Below are 5,632 nucleotides of genomic sequence, written 5' to 3'. Positions count from 1 at the left end.
ATGTGGGGGAGAGGGAGGGAGATGGAGAATGTGGGGGAGAGGGAGGGAGATGGAGAATGGCTGGTCAGTCACGCAGTCAGAACACACACAGCATTTATCAGTTATGCTCACTGTCTTCTATGGGCACGGTTCATGGTGCCCCAAAACAATGACAATAACACCAGAGATTACGGATCACAGCTCAGGGATCCAACACTGTGGAAATTACCAAAACATAGCACAGAGACAGGCGATGAGCACGTGCTGCGGGGAAAATGTCGCCGATGGACTCCTCCACAGGGTTGCCACAGGCTTCAGGGTGAGACGCAACCCCCGCAACGTGGAGCGAAGCTGGAATGTGCTCCTAGGAAGGTCTTGCTCCTCAGACTCTTTATTTAGGTTTGATCAAGCAGTGAACTCAATTTTTGCTGCAGAAACAGTTGCCAGACCCTACCTTCTTGGAATCTAGAATCCCAATTGGGAAATTGTTGTCAAGTAGAGAACCAGCGGGTCAGTCATTGCATGGTGCTGCTGTCATTACCCAAACAGAAACAGCAGTCGGTCTCCAGAGCCGGAGTCCCCGCTCCCACAGCAGTGAGGACGACGACCATTGCGCCACAGAGCTGCCTTGCGCCTGCCATCCCATGGTACCCTGTGAGCTCTCTGAGAATTAGCCTTCGGGCACTGGAGGGTTGGGGAATGCAAGGCTCATTCTGCCCACCCCCACAGGCAGCAGCCAGGACCTGGCCTCTCCGCCATGTGGCCTCAGCATTTCCAGGCTCTGAGTGGTTTGTGATTCACAGAGCGTAGATCTCTCAGTTGCTACCTCATCTGTTTTTCAAACCCATTGTGCTTTTCCGCAGCCTCCCAGGTGTCAAAAGTTATTCCATTTTTTTTCCAGTTCCATAAAACAGAACAGCTCTGAGTATCAGAGTTGCTGCCACACTCTGGGTGTCCCCCAGATCACAGCAGGAGCTGGCAGACCCAGCCTGCGATTGCTAATCATGAAAACGAAGAGGAAGAAAAGTTCTGAGCTCATCCAATGGAAGCGTTCACTCGATCTGCTTCCTTCAGACCTCAAGAAGGCTTCAGTCAGGAAAGAAGAGCAGAGGAGAGAGGGAGGGAGGCTGTCGGCGAGTGGATCACCCTTCGGGAGCTCCAGTCCTCCTTGCAACAACATCCAGGCTGTTTTGAGCGCTCACAGAAAGTCCGGGCTGAGGACCTCCCGTGCCTCGCCGCCCCAGTCACGTTGACTAACATGAGCCCCGCTCACAGCCTTAGGGTGAGGAAATTGGAATTCAGAAGAGTTCGGTGACTTGCTCTAGGCCACAGCCCTCAGGCAGCCACTTTGCATCGGTCTGTCTGCATCTCCGGCCTCTGTTCTTTACCTCTTCTGCCCCTGAAACACTCCCTCGAGGGTCCTGTTCTGTGGTATGTCCACAGCTGAGTAACACGGGAGCCACTGCCCCCAACAACGTGGGTATTGTTAGATGTGTTTCCCCAGTGACCGTCGCGGTGACGCGTTTTCATGTCCTGTGGGGCCTCTTTCACCTCCGCTTCTGGAAGTTACTGCTCCCATCTTTGCCCCCTTCCCACTGAGTCTTGTCTTTTCCTTGGACTGTGTAGGAGCTCCTTGTCATTGAGAACAGGAATACGTCTGCCATACAAGTTGCTAATTCAAGAGTCACTGAATTACATCTCTGTACGGCATGTACACAAGTCAGAGCCCACTTTTCTAAGTTGTGTTTCTTGTCTGCCCCCCACCGTCATCCGGATGTGAAACCTTCAGTGGCTCCCTCTTTCCCACAGAATCAAGTCAAAACTGAGGGGCAGCCTTGGGGCGTGTGAACTGAGGGGCAGCCTTGGGGCGTGTGAACTGAGGGGCAGCCTTGGGGCGTGTGGTCCTGCTCCGTGTGGGTCCAGCTCAGGGACGCAGTGAAAGCAGCTTCCTATCAGGTTAATTTCAGCGTTATTCCCACTCCACTTTCTTGCCCATGCCCTTGTCACGGCTCCACATCCCACCCGTTCTTCGAGAGGCAGAGCGGGCCTCTGCCTCCTCATTCGTGCGGACATGCTGAGCCTTCCTTTCCTGCTCTTCCCCAGTGACGCCCATTGCTCGCCCTACGCTCAGCACCAAATGCCAGGAGAATGATCCAGGCCTTGTGCTTTCACGCCCCTTCCCGTTTGCAGTTTCCCGAGTGTCTGTACGGTGCTCCTTTCCCTCCTCTAGCCATCCACTGCAGTGCACCTGCAGGAGTCCTGGTCGATTCCTGGACAGTTTGGGTCCTGGAGAGTAGACGTAGTGTTATGCCCAGACCGTTTATTCCCCGAAGAAGACCACCAGAGTCCAGAGTCAAAGCCAAGCGGCAAGGATCTTTACTGCAAGTTCGAACTTGGTCCCTCCGTTCCACAGCATACAAGAGGGCCCGGAACAATGCATGTGCTCGCTTTTTATAGCCCGATGTAAACAGGATATGTAAGGTTACAGAGGAACAAGGGAGTTCTTTTGGTTACAGCATTGCAATTGGTTTACATTTTAAGTTATACATTCAGCAGTTTTCTATTGATTGGTTCCCACGCTTTCAATAAAACCACAAACGGTTGTGACCTTATTGGAGGTCTCTCCAGGTGGTGTTTTTTCCAAAGTTGAGATATATGGAAGAATGTGTTCTTTCAGTAGCAGTCATGGGCTGAGCCTTCTTGATTCAAGCAGCAGCCGGGGCTGCGGCTCCCGTGCCGTGTGATGACCCACTCGGCCCACTCTCTTTGCCGCCGTGCCTGCCCCACGCTCCATGGTGACTCTCCAGCAGCCCGGCCTGCCTACCACCCCTTGGCTCTTCCCACTCGGTTTGCTGCCCCACAGGCTCTCGGTCCTGCCCCTGCCCCGCTGACCAGCGCTCTCTCCCCTTCTCTGTCTTCAGGTGCCTCCCTCTTTCCTGGCCAAGGGTGGATGTGTGGGGACAGAGTTGAGGACACCCTCTGTGCTCCCTGCCTGTTGGGACAGCCACGGGGACTGAAAAGAGCAACCTGGCTGTGGCTTGGCTGAGCTTTCAGTTGCTTTTTCCAGAAAGGCACGTCTGCAGCCAGCAGGGGGCCTACCACGTCCCAGGCCAGGCCGAAAACCTGGGGTGAGGGGTGGGTGATGCTGCCTTGGAAACAGACGCGGATTTCTTGAACTTACAGGAAGCGTACACTATTGGGGTGTCAAAGAGCTGTATATTTTGCTTTAATAGAAAATTCAGCAAAGTCTTTAAAATCGAATTCTCAGTTGCCTCTACTCTTGAGCCCACTTCGGTATTATTTTAATAGTGGACGATGGCGGCAAAGTCTGATTTTATGAAAAGGGAAGATGTTGGCCTTTACAGCATTACCCATTTTTCTCTTTCAGGTGTGTCAATTAAAATCAATTAAAAAATGAATTATATGGATATATTCAAAATGAACAGTTTAGAACTATCTAAAATAAAAAGTAGAAATTCCTTTCGTGCCCCTTCACCAAACCTCACTCTGGGAGGTAATAGACATTTCCCATTTGCTGTATGCCCTGTTTTCTGTGTGTGTTAAAATATGTCAGGCAGGACTGCATGATACGTGTTTAATGAAGAAAATCTAGCAGCCAGGGCACTGAAATGATCTAACCATCTTTGCATTATTGGTTAGTAATGAACGGGACCATCTAAGTTGTTCCAGCCACCTTGTGAGCAGGGCCCCACCCCTTCGTCCTCTCGGAGGGCCTGAGGCAACAGGAAGACCCACAGCCGTGACACACGAGACTGCATCACCCCGTGTGACTGGCAGTCTCATTCCACTCCCAAACTCCAATTAAACCTAAAAGGGGATGGAAGCAAATGACTGAATTGAACTGTGTGAAGCTGAGCTTTGTCTGGTGTATTAACAGAAAAAGTAACGTGGTACTGAGACTTCAGATTAGTGACTTGAGGTAAGTTAAAATCAGTTCAGCTCAGTCTGGGTCTCACACACATGAGCTCAAATGTGCAATGTGACCCCAGCCTATGGCTCTGAAGATGCCTTTCGCTCCTCAAACTTTCCAGGCGTTTCTCTTATCAGAAGTTTGCTGGGAGGAAGGAGAAGCGGGAGGAACAGAACCAGATTGACGTTCTCGCATCTCCTCTTCTTGGGTGTATTTATAGCATCCCGGCTGAGGATGCCCTCGTTTTAGAGGAACACGTTTCACATTTTTTTCCAGCCTCCAGGCTGCCTGGCAGCCTCAGGCGGAGAAGCAGATTGACTCGGTGTCAGGGTCACACTTACAGGCCCCTTGGCGGCACAGACGGGGTGATGGTGCCTGCGGGGTCTCTCTCCTCTCCCTTCCAAGCGGCATCTGTGCTGTGAATTTTCACAGAGACACGGGCTGATCCTTCGTGCGTCCTTTGCTGGCTGTTGTTGGTGACTTACAGTCATTCATGTGCTGGCGACGGGCGGCCCTGCTGTCTTGTGTTGGGACAGCTGTGCGCATCGGCATCATTGATATGATTAGAATTCGATGCTATCTGGTGCGGCTTTGTAACTAAAATCATAAATACTGGAGAAATGATGTGTCTTGTTCTAAATTAACAGTGGGGCCGGGTGCAGTGGCTCACGCCTGTAATTCCAGCACTTTGGGAGACCAAGGCAGGCGAATTGCTTGAGCTCAGGAGTTCAAGACCAGCCTGGGCAACATGATGAAACCCCTTCTCTCCAAAAAGTACAAAAGTTAGCCAGGTGTGGTGGCAAGTGCCTGTGGTCTCAGTTACTCTGGAAGCTGAGGTGGGGGGACCACTTGAGCCCAGGAAGAGGAGGTTGCAGTGATTAAGCCATTGAACTCAAGCCTGGGTGACAGAGTCAGACTCTGTCTCAAAAACAAACAAAGCAACAAACAGCGGGAGGAATACAAATCGTAGTAAGTATGATATGCAGGTTTCAGAGCCCAGATGTGCAGCCCTGGATTTTGAGGTCTTCCCTCAAGTCACGACTTTAAGGAAAGAACTCTGGGTTTTGTATTTCTGCACAGTGAGGTTCTAATATCTGACTCCCAAACTTCTTCCCCATGAGACTGCCTTAATGATGCTTATGTAGACTGGACTGGAATTCCCACTAAGAGAATAAATTACCCGTTAACCAAGACGGTCTCCAGGTGTGTGTGTGCGCCTTGGCTTGGAATTCCAATTTCACATTAGTTAGAATAGCTACTTTACCCCACAGGCCTGAGAGGAGAGGTAGGATTCAAGGAAGCTGGAGAGTGAGCCCAGCAGGGGCACATCCTAAAAACCCCGAGCAGGTATTGGAGTGCCCGCTGGGGTGGGGGTGTCAGCTGGGGGTGGAGGCAGGCGCACCCTCCCGAGGGCGTTTTGCTGGGGTTCCTCTGCTGAGTGGGCCCGTCCTTGGTGATTGTCTCTGGTGCATGGCAGGCTTGTTAAGCAGGGGCGAAGCGTGCACGGGGTCACATTTCTCCAGCGTCCTCATCTTCGTGGTCTCGCTGGGAGAGTGGCCGGGGATGCCTGAATCAAGGGAACTAGAACAGATGCTGAAGCTGTTCCCACCCACAGGAGGAAGAGCACCATCTGGCCCCAGGCAGGGGAAGCCGGGGAGTCCTGGGGCCCTTCGGGGCCTCCCTAGACAGGGGAAGCCGGGGAGTCCTGGGGCCCTTCGGGGC

The sequence above is a fragment of the Colobus angolensis genome, unplaced genomic scaffold (genome assembly GCF_000951035.1).
Source record: "Colobus angolensis palliatus isolate OR3802 unplaced genomic scaffold, Cang.pa_1.0 Scaffold2, whole genome shotgun sequence".
NCBI lineage: Eukaryota > Metazoa > Chordata > Mammalia > Primates > Cercopithecidae > Colobus > Colobus angolensis.
The sequence above is the reverse complement of the archived record's forward strand: the minus strand, read 5'-3'. Positions refer to the sequence as shown.